This window comes from Pipistrellus hanaki (assembly GCF_964339955.1).
Source record: "Pipistrellus hanaki genome assembly, chromosome: 4".
Classification (NCBI taxonomy): Eukaryota; Metazoa; Chordata; class Mammalia; order Chiroptera; family Vespertilionidae; genus Pipistrellus; species Pipistrellus hanaki.
The window spans coordinates 89,722,326-89,746,011 of NC_140506.1; the positions used below are offsets into that span (position 1 = coordinate 89,722,326).

The window sequence follows — 23,686 nt, forward strand, 5'->3', positions numbered from 1 at the left end:
TTTTCAGGATCCTATAAAACAATATCTTTGACCAATTTAAAAAAAACAAATCACTTAAGATGTAATCAGGGAAATTAAAACACTGATTGGTAAGTAATGAAATTATTAGATTGTTGGGTTTGGTAATGTCACTCTGGTTATGTTTTCAATAATCCTTAGTTTCAAAGTCACACTGAAACATTTAAGGATAAAATGATACAATGTCTGGGATTTGCTTCAAAATGTTGGCCCTAAAGCTGGATAGTGAGTACATGAAGGTTCATTATACTAGTCTCTACTTTTAAATATTTCGAAATTTTTAATTAAAAAAAAAGTTGACTCAAAAATTTCACAAGCTACGCAACTGATTACAATGCATCATTAGAAATGATAACAAAAAGTTAATATCAAAAACGTAATAACTCAAAACGCTTTAAATACCCAGTTTTGCAAGTTAGAAAGAGCGTCTGGTCACTGCGAGGCGCAAGGCTGGGCTCAGGAGCAGGGAAGGCGAGCAGGTTGGCTTGTGGGAAAGGAACAAGGTGGGCAGAGCAGAGGGATAGTGAGGTGGGGAGAACTGTAGCTTTAGGACAGAAATTGGTGGCAAAATGGATGTGGAGGACAAGAAAGATTCCAAACTGTCAGACATTGTGGGTTGATAGACAATGATCAGCTGCCACGTCCTGAGGATCAGTGTTTTCCCACCTGCTCAGGAAGTACCCTGACTCGCCTGCAGAGGGGACATCTCAACTCCCGCGTGCTTAGCCCACCTGCCGCAGCAGGACCGACTTCAGACCGAACCTCTGGTTGCACTCACACCATGGCCCAGCCTCCATCCTGATGCTCAGATACCCAAATCTGGGTCCCCGCTTTCTCTCAGCTCTGTCCCAAATGCATCCCGAGTCTGCACTCCTCCGGTTCTGCAGCCACTACACTGGTCCTTCCCTGAATTCACACAATGGTCACCCACACACCTGGTGAACGTGTAACCAGATCATGTTGTTCCCCTGCTTACAAACCAGCATCGGTTTCTCATTGTCCTTCCGATGACAGATGGTGCTCACCAAGACCGGAGTGAGTCTAGCTCAGGGCCTCCACTCTGCCTGGAGGGCCAGGGCCACTCTGCCATCCCCATTTCAGCTCAAATGTCGCTTGTTCAGGGAGGCTGTTCTCTCCCCATCCACATGCTCCCAGTGTCACTTTTCATGACCTTACCACTTTTCTTTGTTTTAATGTGTTTGCTCTTATTTATCCACGTAAGGCCTCACTCAGCACACTGGCCTCTGGACCCGATAGAACACAAGCCCCACAGGAGCAGAGACCTGGCCCACGCCGTCCACGCCTGAAACTGCCTACAGCGCAGGAGGCGCTCCTCGGACCACGCTGGATGCAGTGGGGTATGCACTTGCCTCCTGCTCCCCACCTTCCTGGGCAACCCTCCTGGCTACAGAGAGCGAACTTCCCTTCGTGTGGCCTCCTCAGGGACACAGCACAGCCTCCTGTCCTGCAGCGTGAGGGACACCGCGAGGCCTCCACGGGGCCTCTGGGCACCCGGCCTGAACTGACCAGAAGCTCCCAGGAGCTGACGGCTACTGTGGCCCCACAAGCATGCCCCCCTTTGGTCAGCCTCCACCCAGGATCACTCCTTCCCCTCAGAGACATGTTTGCCAACGGACAGCATTTTAGAGGGCAAAGGGGCTTGCATCCTTTACTACAGATAAAGGGCTGACCTGTTCGCTGTGACATTGCTTTAACCCTGTCAATCAACCTGTTCGGGTCAGCAGTCCTCTCAACTCAGCACACTGGCCTTGGTCCAGCCACAAGTCACCAGCCCTCATTATAAAGAAACCATTAACCCAGGATGGAAATTTTCTCAGAACAGACGTGTGCACTGTACAATCCAAAACAGCTTCGCAGTCACGCTCAGCAGCAGCCCTGCTCCTCACCCTGCCGTGCCCATGCTCAGAACGTCCGCGGGACAGGCGGCACTGCTCCACAGGACGCGAGGCCTGAACAACAGCGTGTGCCTCCCCTGTGCAAGGCACAGACCAGCCGCTATCGGTTCCCCAATCACCCGCCCCTCGATGCTCCTTTTCTGTGCTCTGCATTCAGGAGAGAAGCAGAGGCCTTTCTCAGGGTATGTTGGAGAGGTCAGTACATTGGACTCCCAGTGTGCTAGCCATGTTCCCAACAAGGCTGCTCTGGGAACGTTCTCCAAGTTCCCAGGCGCCTCCCCTCCGCCCCGTCTCTCCCACAAGAAAGCCTTCTCACAGCACCCCCTTCCCATCCAAGGCGGAAGCTCTACAGAAGGAAAAGCAGGAGCCTGAAGGGCCGGACAAGGTAGCTCACCAGATAGTGTCAGCTGGTTGCACTGGCATTTACTATTTATTACTTATGGATATTTACTATTCATCTGCCTTCCAGTTCACTAAGTTCCTCTTCAGCTGTCTCTAACTCCTGTTAAATTCACTTACTGGATTGTATTGTATTTTCTGGTGTATAAACTGTTTTTTATTTTATATGCAAAAGGTGTTCTCAAAAGAATCTAAAATTAAATGACAGTGATGTTTCATTTATTTCATTATTATGATAGTCACCCTTTTGGGGGTGAGGTCAAACCCTCTTTTTCTTTTTATGTCCATATTTTAAACCAAAATCCTATACAAGCTCTAAACCAAAGAGTTAAATAAAAATCCTGGAAGATCTGGTCCCTGACTTCAACAATTCTCTCCTGGCACTCCATGCAGTTCTTTATTGGCATTTGAAGATATTGTCCTTGCCATCAATCCTTTGAGATAACTACTGAGACTGACTCCTTTCATAGTGATTATGGGGTCCTGAGTGAAAACAGTTTTTCCTGGGTCCTGAGGATATAGTTTATTTATAAGTCTCTCATCTACTGAAAGCATATTTGTAAATGATATGATAGTGGGTTAAAGTTCCATTGTTTTACAGGATCAACTACAGAATGTTTTTCCACATATTATGTGTTTTGGTTCTTGCTGCACCAATAAGAGATTTCACAATGAAAAGCAGTCCCCACTCTGTGCTGAGAAGTGTATGGCTGTGCAACTTTCCAGAAGGATCTATATGTCTGTCCAACACACCAACTCCAACCGTGCTTGAGTTCTCAGGGTTTGGGTATTTCTACATTGCAGCTGTTGTAAGTTTCCCATGGCTGGTCAGAGACGTGCTCCAAGTCCAGGTCTTCATGGTGCCAGTGGCCTGTGCCGTGCCCGGGTGGTGCAAAGAGGCAAAGAGGCCACTCCATTGTGTGTTGTTGTTGTTTTGTTTGTTTGTTTTTTAATGTAAGCACTCTATTCATTCAACCAACATGATGAGCTTTGGTTTCCTTATCTGCAAAATGGAGATATCTACCTTCACTGAGTTACTATGAAAATTCCTTTATTAATAGACATTCAATAAATGACAATCCCCTAACAAATTCCCTGATGGTTGAACACTAGATTGCACACTGGAGGCATTAAGAATACAAATAGTAAGGGCCTTGTATGCATATATATACAGCCCATGGACACAGACAATGGGCGGCGAGGGCCTGAAGCAGGGGCGGGGGCAGGCTGGAGGGGGCCAATGGCGGGGGGTGGGGGTAACCTATGCAACACTTTCAACAATAAAGAATTATTGTTACAAAGAATACTAGTACAAATAGCTTCCTGCCCCAATCTCCATATCAAGCAGGATGGGAAAGTTCAAGAGAAAACACTGACATGTTTTACAAGTTTACTAATAAGTATATTCTAACATGTATCAAAGTTTCAAGCAGGTCATTTTGAACCTCAAATAAGAAATCACCATATTAATTAAAAATCAAAAAGGGGCCAAAACCGGTTTGGCTCAGTGGTAGAGCGTCGGTCTGCGGACTGAAGGGTCCCGGGTTCGATTCCGGTCAGGGGCATGTACATTGGTTGTGGGCACATCCCCGGTGGGGGGTGCAGGAGGCAGCTAATAGATGTTTCTCTCTCATTGACATTTCTAGCTCTCTATCTCTCTCCCTTCCTGTCTGTAAAAATCAATAAAACATATTTTTTAAAAATAATAATAAATAAATAAATAAATAAAGGGTACTGGTGGTGATGGGGTTTCAGTCAAAAATGAAAATCCAGAAAATGGTTACTTTGGTAGATGTGTGTTGATGCTGTATTTCTCCTTGAAAAGCTTCAACTGTTCCTCCTTTGTGTCTATCTTCTAAAATGCCCTGTTGGACTGTCAAATTACAGAGGGGAGGGGAGGGAGATATGAGGGAGATAAGAGATCAGCCAAAGGACTTGTATGCATGCATATAAGCAAAACCAATGGACAAAAAACTCTGGGGAGGGAGGGCATGTATGGGAGTGGGGAGGGCAATGGTAAAATATGTACACATATAATACCTTAATAAAAAATAAAATAAATAAAATGCCCTGTTGGCATTACAGTGCAAAACCACAAGGTTCTTACAGACACTGAATGCTGACAGGTGATGCCATGTGTTCTTGGCCTCAAAGGTACCTTCATAGCCCTGGACAGTGTGGCTCAGGGCTTGGTCCTGTGCACCAAAGGGTTTCAGGTTTGATCCCTGGTAGGAGCATGTACAGAGGCAACTGATTGATGTTTCTCTCACATGGATGTTTCTCTCTCTCTAATTCCCTCTACCTCCCTCTTTTTCTAAAATCAATAAAAACATATCTTCAAGTGAAAGGTTAAAAAAAAAGATGTCTTCATAGACCACATGAATTGTTCCCCTAGTTTCAGGTGTGTTCCCCATTCTGATTAGACAAATAGGTTCATAGTTCCCAAATACGATACATTTCTTCAGGTATGACTTTGTAAGACAAATTCCTTATATACAAAATCGGATTTAGTTCAGGTGGAAGTTGAATGTTCACCCTCTGACTGCTTGCGTTTCATCCCAGCAGGCCGATGCGGTTACTGCAGCAAACACGGGAATTCTCCTCACGCCTCTGGAGCTCACTCAGCTTTGAGTACAACACAGCATCTGTTATTGCACCTTTGCTTCAGAATTTTAATTTTTTATGAATTCCAGTTTTCTGTGAAACTCTTCATTTTCTTTATTTACTTAATTATGCTAACCAGCATTTTGAAGTCCATGTCTGATAGCTCCAATCTCTTCATCTCTGTGGGTCCATCACTGCCGCCCCCAGGCCTGCACTGTGTGTGTCAGAATGGTGGAGAGTCAGGATGGTGTCTCCCTCCAGGACGGGCAACAGCGGGACCGGCTGCCACATCCAATCGGGGGCTCAGCTGGAAGTGAGCTTGTCTGCAGTCCTTACGAAGTCCAGTCTACATGTGGCTTGCCTCCACTCCCAGAATGCCACCCCTAAAGGTCCCAGCTGAGAGTCTGGTATATTTCTTAGGGTCATTCCTCCTTGACACACCCTGAACAATTCCCAGCACCATGAAATGCCAAAAATCCTGTTCTGCTTTCCAGCACTCTCTGCTTCTCCTACCTAAACAATATCACCAGCAAATGCCTTGAGAGAAAACTGCCGCTGCCAACTGTGCTTCTCTGGCCTCCTTCCTCCAGGAATCTTGGCCCTCAGGTCCTGATTCCTCACATGCCCAGATTCCCGGCTCGGTCTTCCCAGCCCTGCACAGCTGTGCGGAGCTCCTCTAGCTTCCCTGCGTCTCAGCGGCCACCGTACCAGCCCCAAGGGAAACGCCAGTGCAAGCAGCAGGGCTTACCTCCTTGCGCTCCGCTCCGAGCCGTGGCTGCTGGAGTGACTGCAGACCTTCACGCTGATGCCTTCTGAGCTGTGGCCATTGGGTCCTCAGCAGGCAGTGGTCCACTGCAAGCTACTCCTCGGCCAGAAGCAGGTTTTCATTACCTGGAAGGAATCACTAAAATGGAGAGTTGAACGGATGTGGGTTAATAACTAGGCAAGCTGGTCCAACTAGCACAGGCCACGTGGCCATCTCTGAGCTACTATGTCCCATATGGAGGTAAGCCAGTGGGAAACGAGATGGGACTCAGCCCATTCCCCTCTGCCCAACCAAGAAGCTCCAGGATCGAAGGCCTCTGTATGCTCATATGAACCCTATGGTATTTGTCCTCATTAGCCAGTCCTAAAAGTGAGATGGCACAGCACCAAGGCATGACAATTCAACATATCAGAAGTTCCTCTCACAACGGGAGCATTCGTCCTCGGCTCAGGGCTATTACCCCGCTCGTGGAGGAGAAGCCTGGGTGCTATGGCTGCCAGCACTAGGGCTGCATCCTTTCTGGGGACTCTGGCTCCTCAGCCAAATGATCAATGATGGCTTCAGATGGGTAATGATGGTTTCTGAGAACTGCACCCTCTTCAGCTATGCTGGTTGTCTCATTTAACTGTGAGCATCTCACACAGGGGAGCTGACTTGGTCCTCTCTGATGAATAACTGAAAGGACAGGCTTCTGACATGGGCCATTCTCCTCAGCCTCCATGTCCCAAATCCTGATAGGACAGAGGCATGAGAGATAAGGAAGCTCCAAAGTTACAGCTCCCGATGAGAAGGGAGGAGGCTCTCCATTGACTAAGAGCCTTCAGAGCAATACTCAGTAAGGCCTGGCCAGAAAGCAGAGCTCAGAACGACTCTGCTCTGTCATGGAGATCCAGAGGACAGGCTGAGGACTGCCAGGGAGCAGGACCCAGAGCACAGCTGGCATGGGCTTCTCTCCACTGAGAGAAGGGGACCACCTGTGCCCAAGCACAGTAGGACATGAGGGCAAATGGCCCCAGGGGCTGACACATGTGCTGCCACACAACATAGAGGCCACCACAGCTCTCACCGCGGAACCTCACGCCTGAGTCCCAAAAGAGGGCATCTTTTCCAACTCTGCCCACTCCTTTCTGGATGAGCCAGCTAGGAAAGGCTGCTCCTGCTGTCTTCCCCACATCCTTAGTCACCATGTCCACCATTCCCCAGCCCTCTGCCCACCTTCCATGCTCTGAGTATTGCACCTCCGAGTGCAGGACAGGGGTGATGTGGCCCTACCAGTGGGGAGGACCCTCCCCTGCACCACCATGGGCCACCATAAGCTGTAATAGTCCTTCAGCTAAATTCTTCTCTTGGGGGACGGGACATGCACAGTGAGAGCTTGTGGGGAGCTCAGGTGTATGAGGAGAAAGGCTTCTACTGAACCATCACCAGTGCCTCAGCCCTCTCCCTAACTGCCCTCCAAACAGCCACCTTGTTAGGCCTGCCGTCAGTGAAAGACACTGCGCTTGTCCTACCTGCTTATGCTGGGCCCCTGATGGTGGGCACACACAGGGCCCTGCCTCCATTCTCCACCCAGAGGTCTGGCATTGCCCCAGGGAGGCGCCTGAGATGCAGAGTCCCAGCTGTGGAAACGAGAAGGTGCCCATAGGAGGAGACCAGGAAAGGCAGCTACAGACTTTGACCTCCTTGGGAATTGCAAGCTCCAGGCTCTGGGGAGCAGCCCTGGTTCTCACCCCACTTTTACACTCCACTCACCTTGTGAGGCTGACTTTCCAGACTCTGGGAGGCCCAGGTGAAAGCACAGCTGCCCCAAGCATGGAGGTGTAGGAGGGCAGCACTGGCCACCACCAGCCACTTCAACCAGCGATAGCCATGGACAGAGAAGCAGAGATGGCCGCAGGAAGCCAGGGATGAGTCCAACTCAGTGCTCTTCAACCTGGTCCTCTGACCAAGGCAGAATGGCTAGGAGTAGGCGTCTTATTGGTCCAGTTTCCCCGTCATCTGGAGACTCCTGGAGTCATGGTGGCCATGGAGGCAGTGCGGAGGGAGGTTCTGTCTGCCAGTTCATGGGTGATCTGTTCCTTTCCTCACTTGGGCTCCTGTGAGAAGGCTGTAATCCACACAGGTACCTCAGCCCACCAATGATAGCCTTTGAAGCTGGTAAAAGATGAGCTTGCTGTGCCATCCTGCTGTTCCCAATTCATACAGTGACTGGTTAATAAAAGAAAAAAGGGAGTGTTAATGTCAATCATACTAGCCAGAAGGCACCACATGTTCTAAAATATCATCAAACTCCTGACAGGCTGTTCCATTTTTTGATAATTTGTTTATGACCTCGTTTTATTTTTAAAATACATTTTTATTGATTTCAGAGAGGAAGGGAGAGGACGAGACAGAAACATCAATGATGAGAGAGAACGATTGATCGCTGCTTCCCACACCCCACACTGGGGATGTGCCTCAACCAGGAATCAAACTGTGACCTCCTGGTCCATAGGTCAACGATCAACCACCGAGCCATGCCAGCCAGGTATGCATTCATTTTAGAGTAAAAGGGACCCTGAACAATGGTAAAACTGGACAAGAAATGATACATGTTCTTAGTCCCTGAACACCAGTGCAGAACAGCGATTCCCCAAGAGAAGGGGAACCGCAGACTGAGCCCTATGACTGTCCCAGCTATGGCCGAGCTGGTTCCCAGGCTGCAGCGTAAGGAGGGAAAAGTCAGACCAGCCATCTCCCGGAAGGAGAGGCAGGAGGTCACGGAGGCCCAGTAGCTAGAATGTGAGACAGAGTGTTAGGGGATGGGGATGCACAGACAACAGCTCCAGGATCTACAGAGGGTGCCTTGAGTCTTCAGCTGAGGACAGGTCTGTACTTGTGTGAGAGAAACCACGCACAAGGACCAGGCAAGAATCCATGGAAATGAGCAGACAGAAAATTGCCAGAGCTCACAGAGCGATGGGAATCCTTTGTGTTCCCACAGCCATGTGGAAAGCCCTCCCAATCCACAGGGGATTGGGTAGAATCCCTAGAAGGGCATCCCCCTTCACAATGGGGCTCAATCAGCCATGGACCGAAGGCAGCTCTGGACCCACCCTAACAAAGCTCACAAGCAAGCCTGTAAGGACCAACTGATGCCAAGGAACTGAACTGCATGCCAGACCAAAATTCAAACTATTTGAAGAAATAACAAAACCCAGCAACCCAGCAACTAACAACATAAATTCACAGTATCCAGTATTCCACAATAAAATGGCCATGGCTATCAGGGCTCAGCCAGGCCACAGAAATCACACAGTATTTTAAACAATGGAAGTTAATATAAAGAATTATTGCTGAAACCGGTTTGGCTCAGTGGATAGAGCATCGGCCTGCGGACTGAAAGGTCCCAGGTTTGATTCCGGTCAAGGGCATGTACATTGGTTGCGGGCACATCCTCAGTAGGTGTGCAGAAGGCAGCTGGTAGATGTTTCTCTCTCATCGATGTTTCTAGCTTTCCATCCCTCTCCCTTTTTCTCTGTAAAAAATCAATAAAATATATTTTTTAAAAAAAAGCATTATTAACTATTTATAGGGAATTAACTAAAAGGGAACAAAAGAGAACTCTACAGAATATCCTAGGGCCATGGTTGGCAGACTGCAGCTCTGCTAGCCACATGCGGCTCTTTGGCCCCTTGAGTGTGGCTCTTCCACAAAATACCACGGCCTGGGCGAGTCTATTTTGAAGAAGTGGCATTAGAAGAAGTTTAAGTTTAAAAAATTTGGCTCTCAAAAGAAATTTCAATCATTGTACTATTGATATTTGGCTCTGTTGACTAATGAGTTTGCTGAGCACTGGCCTAGGGTGAAGAGAGCTACCCAAGGGAAGGATTCCAACCTGAGAGAGGGGTGGTCACAGCCCACTGGATGGAAATCCAATGGCTCTCCAAAACCAAGGCCGAGGGGTAACAACCACCTACAGGGGTCTTCAAACTACGGCCCGCGGGCCACATGCGGCCCGCAGAGGAGTCTGATCCGGCCCGCCAGGTTTTTTGGGCAGTGAGCGCAGCCGAGGTGTTACAGTAGGAATTAGTAGTTCACATAGCTCTCTGAGGGACCGTGATCTGGCCCCCACTTTAAAAAGTTTGAGGACCCCTGTGCTAGGATGACAAACTTAGCTGGGAAGCTGTCTGCGAAGAGTGTTAGGATGCCACCAGGGTGGAGGTGCTGATGACCTCACCAGAAAGCTACCGGGAGGCCAGCTGGGGTTTCCATGGAACTTGCCTGGCAGTGCCTGTCCCCTTCCAGATATATAAGTAACCTCACTGCTGGCATCTGTGAGTGCTGCTGAATTTGTAGCTAGGAAGCCGCCAGAGAAAAGTGCCATGGAAACACCGGAGTGAGCACCCCCATGTGTTCCAATGTTAGTCCACATCACAGAACAGTAACAAGCAAAGCACACAGAACCAGGAAAAGAGGACTTTTCCCTTCCAGCACCCTCCACTGGCAGGTTAGCACCAGTCTAGCTGACAAAGGAGAAATGTTCTAGTATTACAAGTAGGCAATGGAGGGTGGATTGATAACTACTGTGTCAGATATGCAAAAAAGATAAAATGTGAACCATGACTATAAGAAAAATCAGTGAATAGGAACTGACCTAAAAATGACAGAGATAAGGGAACCAGCAGACAAGGGCAATAAAACAGATATTATACTATATATTCTTCATATATTAGGAAGGTAGTGTTTGATGAAATCATGGAAGGTATAAACCCAAACCTTAGAACTTATGCAGATGAAATAAACAATATCTGAAATGAAAACATACACATTATCAGATTAACATCAAACACTGAAAAAGAAAAGATCAGAGTTCAAAGACATGGAAAATGAAACTATTCAAATAAAGCACAGAGAGGGTCTGGGGGCAAAGCACCAGATATTATCAAGGAATCCAATGTGCATGAAACTAGAGTCCCAGAAGAAGAAGAGCAATAGAGAGACAGAAACAACATCTGAAAAAAATAAGAAAAATTTCCTAAATATGATGGAAACTACACATACATAGATTTAAGAGGATTAATAAAACTCAAGCAGAAAAAAAAAAAACCCTCAAGAAATCAATACTAAGAGGGCAGAAGTGGACTGGGAAAAGTCAATGAGGGGAAAAAGGAGACTTATGTAATACTTTCAACAATGAAGTATTTTTAAAAATATTAAAAAAAAAAAAAAAATCAGCCCTAGCTGGTTTGGCTCAGTGGATAAAGCGTTGGCCTGGGAACTGAAGGGTCCCAGCTTCGATTCTGGTCAAGGGCACATACCCAGTGGGGGGCATGCAGGAGGCAGCTGATCGATGTTTCTCTCTCATAAATTTTTCTAACTCTCTATCCCTCTCCCTTCCTCTCTGTAAAAAAAATAAAAAATAAAATATATATATATAAATAAATAAAATCAATCAATCCATCCATCCATCCATCCCTGGCTGGTTTGGCTAAGTGGATTGAGCGTTGGCCTGCAGACTAGAGGGTCCCATTGAGGGCAAATGCTCAGGTTACGGGCTTGATCCTCAGTAGGGGGCATGCAGAAGGCAGTCAGTCAATGGTTCTCTCTCATCATTGATGTTTCTATCTCTCCCTCTCCCTTCCTCTCTGAAATCAGTAAAAATATTAAAAATAGCCCTAACCAGTTTGGTTCAGTGGATAGAGCATCGAACCTGTGGACTGAAGGGTCCCAGGTTTGATTCTGGTCAAGGGCATGTACCTTGGTTTCGGGCACATCCCCAGTAGGGAGTGTGCAGAAAGCAGCTGATCAATGTTTCTCTCTCATCGATGTTTCTAACTCTTTATCCCTCTCCCTTCCTCTCTGTAAAAAAACCCAATAAAATATAAAAAAACATATTAAAAATAAGTAAATAAATTAATAAAATAAAAATTTTAAAAATGTGGAATGGAAAAAAAAAAGAAAGAAATCAACACCAAGGCATATCATAAGCAAGTTGTTAAAAACTAGTATTCAAAAAGAAATCTTAGGCCGAAACCGGTTTGGCTCAGTGGATAGAGCATCAGCCTGTGGACTGGAAGGTCCCAGGTTCGATTCCGGTCAAGGGCATGTACCTTGGTTGCGGGCATATCCCCAATAGGGGGTGTGCAGGAGGCAGCTGGTCGATGTTTCTCTCTCATCAATGTTTCTAACTATCTATCCTTCTCCCTTCCTCTCTGTAAAAAAATCAATAAAATACAATTTAAAAAAAAAAAAAAAAAGAAAAGAAAAAAAGAAATCTTAGGTTTGTTTCGAGGAGAAACCAAGATGGCGGCGTAGGTAAGCAACTGGTCTGCCGCTCGCAAAACAATTTAAAAATTAAAACTAATATAAAGGAGACCTATCATCCAAAACCACGGGAAGGCTGGCTGAAAGAGAAAGGAGCGCAAGCGCTGAAAAGCTGAGGAGCCTAGGTACGGAGGCACGGGAATAGGGCTGGTGGCGAATTGGACTGGTGGCAGCGACTGGGCGCGAGGCTTTTCTTTTCAACCCGAAAGAAAACAAGCTCCCAATCACTTTGAAATCCAGTTTCTGGGTCACGTGGGGGACCCAGACGCCTACAGGGAGAAGCTGCTTGGTCGGCCACTGGGTTTGAAAGTGAAGGCAACTCTTGCAGAGGAGAGCACAGCAATCATTGTTTACTGCGCTGGATCGCAGGGAAGTGGGGACTTGGAAACAGAGGGACTGCTGACGGCAGCCATTGCTGTTAGCCACGCCCCAACCTAGTGAGGTCCTGAGACCCCACCCCACCCTGAGGCCCCGCCCACACATTCTACAGACCCGCCCAGGCACCACACAGCTGCTTTTACATATGAATGGCCTGTATTGAGGCAGCTTAACCAGATATAAACTGCAGCTCCAGCAACAAAACTGCCAAGTCCCAAGCAAACAGGAGAAAACTGTAATTCTCGCTGTAGCTCCTGCAGGGTGGCTGAATTGAATCCCATTGGAGATCCAGAAGCCAGTGTTCCTAGTGGTCAATTTCAACCACTCACACCCATAAGTGACGCATTTGGGAGACAGGCTCAGTGAGCACCAAAGCCCCACTGAAATAAACCGTGTCTCCAGTGCAATTCTTCCTTTATAGACAGAGCGGGTCCTCACAGACAATTGGCCTGGAGATCAATTCCTCCCAGTGTACCAACAGCAATCAAGGCTTACTTACACCAAACTTTGCACTCAGCCCACAAAGGGATATACCAAAAGCGACCACCTCAGGTGATTGGGGAAGCTGAACTACTGGACCCTATAGGTCACCTACCTCACAAAGCCACTCCATCAGCCAAAATGAGGAGACACAGAAACATGTCACGAATGGGAAAGATGGAGGAAAGTAAATTACTGGACAACACAGAGTTCAGAATCACATTTATAAGATTACTCAAGAATCTTCTAAAAACCTTTGAGAAACTTGATGAGACCTCCAAGAAGCTTGGTGAGACCTTCAAGGACCTTAAAGAGAATACCAAAAAAATGGAAAAGGACCAGTCAGAAATTAAGCATACAATCTCTGAAATAAAGAATATACAGAAACTCAACTATAGATCAACGTACCTTAAGAATCAAACCAAAGATTTGGAATATAAGGAAGAAAAAAATCACCCAACCAGAGAGGCAGAAAGAAAGAAGAACCCAAAAGTGTGAGGATAGTGTAAGGAGCCTTCGGGACTGCTTAAAACGTATCAACATCCGGATTTTTGGGGTGCCAGAGGAGAGCGAGCAGGATATTGAAGGCTTAAAGGAAGAAATAATGACAGAAAACTTTCCCTACCTGGTAAAAGAAATAGACTTACAAGTTCAGGAAGCATTCAGAACCCCAAACAAGAGGAATCCAAGGAGGAACACACCAAGAAACATCATAATTAAAATGCCAAGGGCAAAAGACAAAGAGAATCTTACAAGCAGCAAGAGAAAAACAGCTAGTCACCTACAAGGGAACACCCATACCACTGTCAGCTGATTTCTCAACAGAAACTATGCAGGCCAGAAGGGAGTGGCAAGAAATATTCAAAATGATGAACAACAAGAACCTACAACCAAGATTACTCTACCCAGCAAAGCTATCATTCAGAATTGAAGGTCAGATAAAGAGCTTCACAGACAAGAAAAAGTTAAAGGAGTTCATCAACACCAAACCAGAATTACATGAAATGCTGAAGGGTATTCTTTAAGGAGAGGAAGAAGAAGAAAAAAGTAAAGGTAAAAATTATGAGCAACAAAAAGACATAAAATACATACCTACCAACAAGTGAACCTAAAAATCAAGTGAATAAAGAATCTGAAGAACAGCCAAAACCGGTTTGGCTCAGTGGATAGAGCATTGGCCTGGGGACTGAAAGGTCCCAGGTTCGATTCCGGTCAAGGGCATGTACCTTGGTTGCGAGCACATCCCCAGTTAGGGGGTGTGCAAAAGGCAGCTGTTCGATGATTCTCTCTCATCGATGTTTCTAATTCTCTATCCCTCTCTCTTCCTCTCTGTAAAAAATCAATAAAATATATATATTTTTAAAAAATCTGAAGAACAAAATGGACTAGTGAATATAATAGAATCAGGGACATAGAAAGGGATTGGACTAACAATTCTCAGGGGGAAGGGAGTTTGAGGGGTGAGGGAAGAGACTGGACAAAAATCTTATTATATATGGATAAAGACAGGGGCGGGGGGTAAGGGCATAGGGTGGAGTTGGGGATCAGGTGGAGGGGAGCTATGGGGGAAGAGGGGGGAAAAAGGAACACCTGTAATAATCTGAACAATAAAGATTTATTATAAAATAAAATTAAAAAAATAATAAAAAAAGAAAAGAAATCTTAAAAGCAGCCAGGCTAAAAAAGCACATTATGTACAGACTAGAGGCCCATTGCAAGATGAATTGAGCTTCCTGCGGCCAGAGCGAAGCTGCCTTGCTACCCCTCCCGTCTCCTATGCCTCGCTCCCTTCTCCACAGCTTCACTCCCATCGGCAGCACTTGGCTTCCTTCTATGCTATCTTCAGTCTTCACTCTGTGCCTGTGTATGCAAATCAACCCCCATCTTTGTTGGGTTGATTTGCATACTCACTGTTTGGCTGGTGGGTGTAGCGGAGGAATGGTCAATTTGCATGTTTCTCTTTTATTAGTGTAGATAAATAAGAACAAGAGACTTCTGCTTTAATAAAGGGGACAATGGAATGTCACCTTTATTTTTTTAAAATTTCATACTAGGGTTGTGCCATACTTATTGCCCTGGATGGTGTGGCTCCGTTGGCTGAATGTTGTCATATGCACCAAAAGGTCAGGGTTCAATTCCCACTAAGGGTACTTGTCCAGGTTGCTGGTTCAGTCCCTGGTTGGGATGGGTACAGGAGGAAACCAATTGATGCTTCTCTCTTACATTGATGTTTTTCTCTCTCCCCCTCTGCCTTCCTCTTTCACTAAAAAAATAAATTAAATTAAATTAAATTAAATTATATATATATATATATATATATATATATATATATATATATTCAAAACTAAATGAATAAACAAAACAAAACAGAAACAGACACACAGATAAAGAGAACAAATTGAGGTTACCAGAGGGGAAGAGGAAGGGGGAAGGATAAAAAGGTAAAGGTGGATAAGAGGTACAAAACTCCAGTTATAAAATAAACAAGCCGAGGGGAAGTAATGTATACACCAGAACTATGTCAACAATATCATAATAAGTTTGTCCAGTGGGAGATGATTGTTTAATAGACTTATTGTGGCAATCACATCAGAATCACTATGCTACACACCTGAAACTAACATAATATTGTATACCAACTATACTTTAATATTTAAAAAAATAAATAAGTAAATAAAGGCAAGGGACTTTCATTTCCTAATCTCGCATGTAAATAACTTGGAAGCTGTCACCAAGAAAAAGGCTGAACAAACAGAAGACAACAACTCTTTTTAGATCCATCAGAGAATTGAGGTCACAGGACAAGACACCACCCAAGCAACTGGAGAAAAAGACAAGCAGATACAAAGAATCACGGCCTACTGAAGCAGGCATTCAAGGCAGAAACTGCAGAAAAAATCAAAGTATAAATGATGAACTGCTAGAGGCTCAGTGTGGACAAGTTTAGTTTGAGAGTTAATAAAGTTTCAGGAGGGTCCATTAGGGGGACCCTCATACTTTTGTGAGTTTTGCCTCCAGGAGCCCCACCAAGTTTTCACAGTGGAAGTCAAAGAAAAAACAAAACAAAACAAAACACCCTTGTGCTTCTGGCAGGGGGAAGGGAAAAGTAGCCATTTTGAGATATGCCCAGAGTATCTTTGTTAAGGCCTATCCTCAGGTAAACTGTTTGTTGGTTGTTGTTGTTTTTAATTTTTTTATTAATAATTTTTTTTTTGCTCAGATTATTACAGTTGTTCCTCCCCCCCACCCCCTAATAGCTCGCTTCCATCTGGTGCCACCCCACCCCAGGCCCTTACCCCCCTCCCACTGTCCTCATCCATTGGTGTAGAATTTTTGTAGTCTCTTCCCTCACCCCTCAGAGAATTGTCAGTCCATTCCCTTTCTATGTCCCTGATTCTATTATATTCACCAGTTTATTCTGTTCATCAGATTTTTTATTCACTTGATTTGCAGATTCACTTATTGATAGATATCAATTTGTTGTTCATAATTTTTATCTTTACCTTTTTCTTCTTCTTCCCCTTCTAAAATTCCTGGGAAGCACAATCAACCAAAACTCATACAAGCAGAAACAGATAATCTGAATAGGCCTATATCTACTAAAAAAACTGAATCAACAATAACCTTATCGTCTCTTCCCTCACACCCAGGTGGGTTCCTCCAAAATTTAACATGTTATACCAATTCTCTACACTCTCTTTCTGAAGAAAAAAGCAGAGAAAATACTTCCCAACTCATTCTGCTCTGCATTACCTTAATACCCAAACCAAACAAAGACATTCTAAAAAAGGAAAACATTAATATCTTTCATGAATATACATACAAAAATCCTCAACAAAATATAAACAATTTTAATCCAAGCAATGTATAAAAATAATTATCTATCACAACCAAGTAGAATTTACCACAGGATGATTCAAAAATAAGTCATCACATTAACAAGCCAAAGAAGAAGAACCATATCATATTAAGAGACTGCAGGAGATACACTTAACAAAATTCAATACCCATGTCATTTAAAAAAAAAAATACACACAAAAAAACTCAGTATACTAGGAATAGGAAGGAACCTCCTCAACATGACAATAGACCATCTATAGAAAACATACAGTTAAGGAATGACACCAGCAAAATGGATGACTAGGAAGCTCCAAGCCCTTGTTCCCAAGAAGACAACAGAAAAAAACAACCATCCAACACTGGCTGAACTAACCTTACTGGAGATCTGAAAAATAGTCCAATCTCTATGTAAGTCAAGTAAATGCCCAATTAATGCCAACCCTCCCTGGCATGGCACTGTCTTGGTCTAGAGCAGAAGTCACCAACTGGTGGCCCAAGGACCACTGGTGGTCCCTGAGGTCCAAAAAGTTGGCTGCTGGTCTAGAGGGGCAGCAACCAATTACCTCCTTCAAACAAGAGGGAATAGGGGAGATCTTATTTGCAATGTTCTAACCCAGTGGTCTGCAAATGCATTAGTCAACAGAGCCAAATATCAATAGTACAACAATTGAAATTTCTTTTGAGAGCCAAATTTTTTAAACTTAAACTTCTTCTAATGCCACTTCTTCAAAATACAGTCACCCAGGCCGTGGTATTTTGTGGAAGAGCCATACTCAAGGGGCCAAAGAGTCGCATGTGGCGTGCAAGCCGCAGTTTGCCGACCACAGTTCTAACCCATCTTGGGTTGTCTGACCTCTGTCTCATCTAACTTGGATCTCAGGAAGAGAAAAGCAGCAGACATTAATTGTGAAAGCTACGGGAAGAACAAAGACTCTCAGCCATCTGGAACAGGAGTTTATAAGTGGAGATATATTGTATATTGTAATAGACAATGTAAGGCCACAAAAAGAAGCTGGAGAAGAGACTCTTTGGGTAATTAATGTTTCTAGCCATGTATATAAAAGAATTGAAAAAGCCACACACAAACCCAAGCAAACATATTCTCAGAAAAGACCAGAGAAGACCTTAACCTTTCACCTGGAGCTAATTTGTGGGCTCAGAGCAAATCAAGCAAATCACTGAAGGACTTCCCAGGCATGGCATCAGTTTGAAAGGATATGGAGAGCTGGTTGTTGTTTTTTTCAAATACCTAATTTTCAACGAAAAACATACAAAGAAACCAGAAAACATGTCTCATTCAAAAAAACAATATGACATGGCAAAAACCATTTCTGAGGAAGCACAAACATTGATAAATACTTTATTAGACAAAGACTTTAAAACAGCTGTCTTAAGTATTGCCAAAGAGCTAAAGGAAAACATGGACAAAGAATGAAAGCAAGCCCGACCAGTGTGGTTCCGTGTTGAGCATTGACCAATGAACAAGAGGTCATGGTTCCATTCCTGGTCAGGGCACATGCCTGGTTTGTGGCCTCAGTCCCCAGTTGGGGGAGTGCAGGAAGCAACCTATTGATGTTTCTATCTCTCCCTCTCTCTTCCTCTTTGAAATCAATAAAAATATTTTTTTAAAAAATGAAAGCAAGACCAGCCATTTCTAGGGTAGCCAGGAGTCAGAGCCAATTCAATAGTACGTAACACACGCTATAACTCCATTGACTAATGTAAACACCAATATTATTGTAATTTTGATCTGAAGCTCCACTTTTTATATCCTACAGGATTTAATAGACAAATGCATAAAAATAATTATAAATCCACATTAGTGGGCACACTATGTGTAAGTATGTAATTTGTGACATAAATAATCTAAAGTGGGGCAAAGACAGAGCTATATAGAAGTAAGAGTTTTTGTGAGCTATTGAAGTTGGTTGATATCAATACAATTTAGGCTAAGCTTTGGGATGTTATCTGTAATCTCCATGGTAACCACAAAGAAAATATAGAGGATATACACAAAAGGAAGTGAGAAAGGAATCAGAATATCACCATCAAAAATCAACTAGACACAAAAGAAGATAGTAATGGATGAATTAAGAAAAAAGCTATAAGACATTCAGAAAACAAATAACAAAATGCAAAAGTAAGTTCTTATTGATAATTATGTTAAATGTAAATAGATTAATTTCCCCAATCAAAAGGCACAAATTGGCAGAATGGATTAAAACCACATTCCAAGTATATGTTGTGGACAAGGCACACACTTGAGATCTAAACTCACAGATAGGTTGAAAGTGGAATGACAGAAAAAGATATTCCACACAAATAACACTATTAAAAAAGAGCTGGAGTGGTTCTATACTAGTACCAGCAGAATAGCTTTAAGTAAATACTGTTACAAGAGACAAAGACATGAAAAAAATTATGATAAAAGGTTTGCTTTATCAAGGAGATATAACAGTAATATAAATATATTTGCAGCAAATATCAGAACTCCAAAATATATGAAACCAACATTGAGAGAATTAAAAGGAAAAATATACAGCTCTATAATAATGAACAACCAAAAAGAAGCTTAATAAGGAAACAATGTAATGGAAAAACAAGATAGATCAATTGGACCTAACAGGCATATACAGGACACTCCACCCAATGACAGTAGAATACACATTTTCTCAAGTGCATATAGAATATTCTCCAGGATATACCATATATTAAACCAGAGAAGTTTAAAAAAAATATATATATATGTATATATATATATATTATTGATTTTTTACAGAGAGGAAGGGAGAGAGAGAGCTAGAAACATCGATGAGAGAAACATCAATCAGCTGCCTCCTGCACAACCCCCACCGGGGATGTGCCCATAACCAAGGTACATGCCCTTGACCGGAATCGAACCCAGAATCCTTCAGTCTGCAGGCCAACGCTCTATCCACTGAGCCAAACAGTTTCGGCAAGAGAAGTTTTTAATAAATATAAAAAGATTGAAATACAGCCATGTACAGTATAACAATGTTCTGGTCAATAATAGTGATCCCACAAGATTATAATGAAACTGAAAAATTCTTATTTCCTAGTGACATAAGCTTGTAGCACAACATTATTCACCTGTTTGCGGTAATGCTGGTGTAAACAAAACCACTGTACTTCCAGGCGAATAAAAGTATAGCTCAGGTAAAAAATTGGGATTTTCTGTTTTGGGGCTATAGGGTCCTTTCTGGGCTACTTTTAGCAATTTGAGAGTTCTGAGCATCACCTTCTGCTTGAACTCTTTGGGGATGGAATCACAGAGGAACTTCAGGCTATGACTAGCCTTCCAATGGACTCACCAAAGAAGGTTAACTCATTCTCAACCCGGGACTTTTTTCAGACGCCGGTGAAGAAGATTCAGCTGGCACTCAGCTGTCTCAAAAGTACTAGCAAAGGACCTCAGTAACTTGACTCTCAATCCTAGTACCAAATTCCCTTCCCTTCCACCAAAACATTCACCCCAAAAGCAAGACAGCAGGACTGGGGTTAAATCAAGGCATGCGCCACACAAGGAGACATGGAGTGAGGATAGTGGCAAGTGTCTCGAAAGAAAGGTTGCGAGAAAGGATTGGAAGGCTGACTGAAGTTATGACATGCCATACCAAGTTAATGATTCAATCAGGAAGCCCAAGACTTAAATGTAGCTGTAGTTATTGCCTATTACATTGCCTTCTGATACTATCTTTGAGAATTATGACATGGAGTCAATTTAGGCATAACCCTTACAAATGAGTTGTAACACATTTTTTTATGTGCTCTTTCAATTTTTAGTAGCAAATGTGAGTATAGGGCTTTTTATTAAAATTTGAGGTATATCAGACCTTTTAAAAAAATAAAAGTATAGCATATCCAGTTATGTAAAGTATGTAATACTTGATGAGTTACTGGTTTATGTATCTAATACGCTGTACTTTTAATCATTATTTTGTGTACCCTTTCTACACATAAAAAAAATTCTGTAAATCAGCAGGCCATGTTAGCCAGCAATGGCCTCATATATCACAGGCTTACCATATCTCTTTCCTGCATTGCTTTCTCTTGTGCTTGATTTAATCTCATATTGTTTTGTGCAGTAACATCCTGTACAGGTTTGTAGCCTAAGAGGAATAGGCTATTTCACTAGATAGTCTAGGTGTGCAGTAGGCTACACCATCTAAGTTTGGGTAAGTACAGTCTATGAGGTTCACACAATGTTGAAATTGCCTATTGACGCATTTCTCATAAAATATTCCCATTGTTAAGTGGCACATGACAAACAGAAAGTGTCTTTTTTTTTTTATTTCAAGAAAAACGATTTTAATCCGAAAGTGACTCTTCTGATAACAATGGAATGGAAGTAGTACAAATGGTACTGAGAAGGGGAGAAGCCTGCAACCAAGGTATATGCCCTTGACCAGAATCAAACCCAGATATCCAGATGCAAAAGAATAAAGTTAGATCTTTGCCACATTCTATAACAAAAATTAACTTAAAATCGACAAAGACCTTAACATAAGAGCTACACCATAAAACTCTTGGAAGTGCCCTAACTGGTTTGGCTCAGTGGATAGAGCGTTGGCCTGTGGACTCAAGCGTCCTAGATTCGATTCTGGTCAAGGGCATGTACCTTGGTTACAGGCATATTCCCAGGAGCCAGTGTGCAGGAGGCAGCTGATTGATGTTTCCCTCTCATCAATGTTTCAAACTCTCTCTCTCTCCCTTCCTCTCTGTAAGAAAATCAATAAAATGTATTTAAAAAACCCCACAAAATTCTTAGAAGCAAATATAGGGTAAAAGCTGCACAACATTGGAACCTGAAATAAAAATAACCAACAAAGAAAATATAAATTTGACTTAAACATTTAAATTTTTTGTGCATCAAAGGATACTATCAAGAAAGTGAAAAGGTAGCCCACACAGTGAGAGAAAATATTTGAAAATCATTTATGTTATTGAGTCTGGTATTCAGAATATATAAAGAACTCCTACAACTCAACATCAACAACAACAACAAACAAACAACCCAATTTAAAAATGGGGCTTGAAAACAAAGAAAAATACCCTTTCTTTAAATCATGTTACAAAAATGTTCTCAATGAATGAACAATTAACCACAACTGTCAAATACCCTAAACATTTAAAAAAATATATTTTCATTGATCTCAGAGGGAAAGAGGGAGAGAATCATCAATGATGAGAATTGATTGGCTGCCTCCTGCATGCCCCATACCGGGGACTGAGCCCACAACCCATGTATGTGCCGTCTTGGAACTGAACCATGACCTCCTGATCCACAGTTCAACACTCAATCACCAAGCCTCCCGGACCAGGCACCCCTAAACGTTTTGACTGTTCAGTTACCCTCTGCCCTGCTCTGTGTGCCTAAGAGACAGCTTGAGACTATGAGCACAAACAGGACCCTTAGCCAAACCGAAGTGACAGTTCTGGTGAAAGAGCCTTCTTTGATCTATGAACACTGTAATTAGCCTGCTGACAACTTCTCACCTGGTATGTTCCGTTAAAGGGCATGTTTATCCTGATTGTCATTTTTTTAAAGGGTAAAGTTGACACTTTATTTATTTATTTATTTATAAAATATATTTTATTGATTTTTTACAGAGAGGAAGAGAGAGAAATAGAGAGTTAGAAACATCGATGAGAGATAATCATTGATCAGCTGCCTCTTGCACACTGCCTACCGGGGATGTGCCAGCAACCAAGGTACATGCCCCTGACCATAATCAAACCCGGGACCTTTCAGTCCGCAGACCAACGTTCTACCACTGAGCCAAACCAGTTTCAGCTTGACACTTTATTTTTGAATCCTCACCAGAGGATATTTTTCCATTGATTTTCAGAGAGAGAGAGGGAGAGGGACAGAGAGAAATGTCAATGTGAGAGAAACATGAATTGGTTGCCTGCAAGAGCCCTGACCAGGGCCCAGGCTGTGGAGGAGCCTGCAACCAAGGTACATGCCCTTGACCAGAATTGAACCCAGGACTCTTCAGTCCACAAGCCGATGCTCTATCCACGGGACCACACTGGCGAGGGCCTGACTGTCATTACTGGAGCAGATGAAGGAGCAGGAGTTTCAGGTGAGGAGTGCTGTATTGGGATTGCTACCTATAACCCAGGTACCAGCAGGAGAGCCAAAGTCATCACTGATGACAGCACTTCTCTACTCCTAAGCCACACCTCTTTGGGGACTCCTTTGTTTCCCTTGTCATCTACTCTTCCCCCATTTTCTTTATTACTAATAGGGACCCTGATTTGCCCAACTGGTGTAAAAAACTAACACTACCACCTGCTGGACAGTCTTATAGAGGGCACCTAACTGTACCTCCTCTGTGACCACAGCTCCAGACATCTCTGGGAGAATCTTGCAGAAGACATCAGTGGTAAACATTCATTCAGCACTCCAGAATACTGGGACCCTGGGAGACACCACATTTCTTCTCAGCAGTTCCAATTCCCCAGGTGTTGGGGAGAAGGGTGACAGAGGAGATTCTTGATCTCTACCTCTTGGTATCAGAAGGTATGGGAGGTTGAGAACACTAGAATCTCTTCAAATTCAGGTAAACTGCATTAATTGGCCCTGAGTAATCTGTCAGAGATAACCAACCCCTCAGCAGGACAGTGCTCATACGAACTCTTTGACTTTTAAATATACATCACTCACTACCAGGTCCCTTTCAAGGCTAGAGGCAGAGAAGCCTCCTGAGTCATCCATGTTCTCTGAGCAAGTGGTAACAGTCCATGAAGGGGTAACGATTCCACTGGCCCATGTGGGCAAGGAGGCAGATGTGAGGATGTTCACTGCAGTGTTATGATAGTGCGAGCACACAAACACAGAGACACACATCAGTAAGTACTACCTACAAGGGCTTGAGGTGTAACTGAGACCTGGAACTACCCTGGGCTCATACCCAGCCAGCCCAGGCACATAGCCACTCATCACAATCGCAGA

The 23,686-nt window shown here is 43.7% G+C and overlaps 1 protein-coding gene and 1 pseudogene across 2 annotated transcripts in view; both read right to left on the reverse strand.

Moving 5' to 3' along the window:
• DNASE1 (deoxyribonuclease 1) overlaps window positions 1-23,686 on the reverse strand; it is a 44,356-nt gene that overhangs the window by 8,207 nt on the left and 12,463 nt on the right. Inside the window, exons 2-3 of the mRNA XM_084882478.1 lie at window positions 7,456-7,911; window positions 5,686-5,841 (exon numbers count right to left, since the gene is read on the reverse strand). The gene's annotated coding sequence lies outside the window, so the exon portion shown is untranslated. The remainder of the gene's footprint in view (window positions 1-5,685; window positions 5,842-7,455; window positions 7,912-23,686) is intronic.
• Window positions 951-3,192, reverse strand: LOC311621944 (PRELI domain containing protein 3B-like; annotated as a pseudogene). Its single transcript has one exon. The product of its transcript is annotated as a PRELI domain containing protein 3B-like (transcript).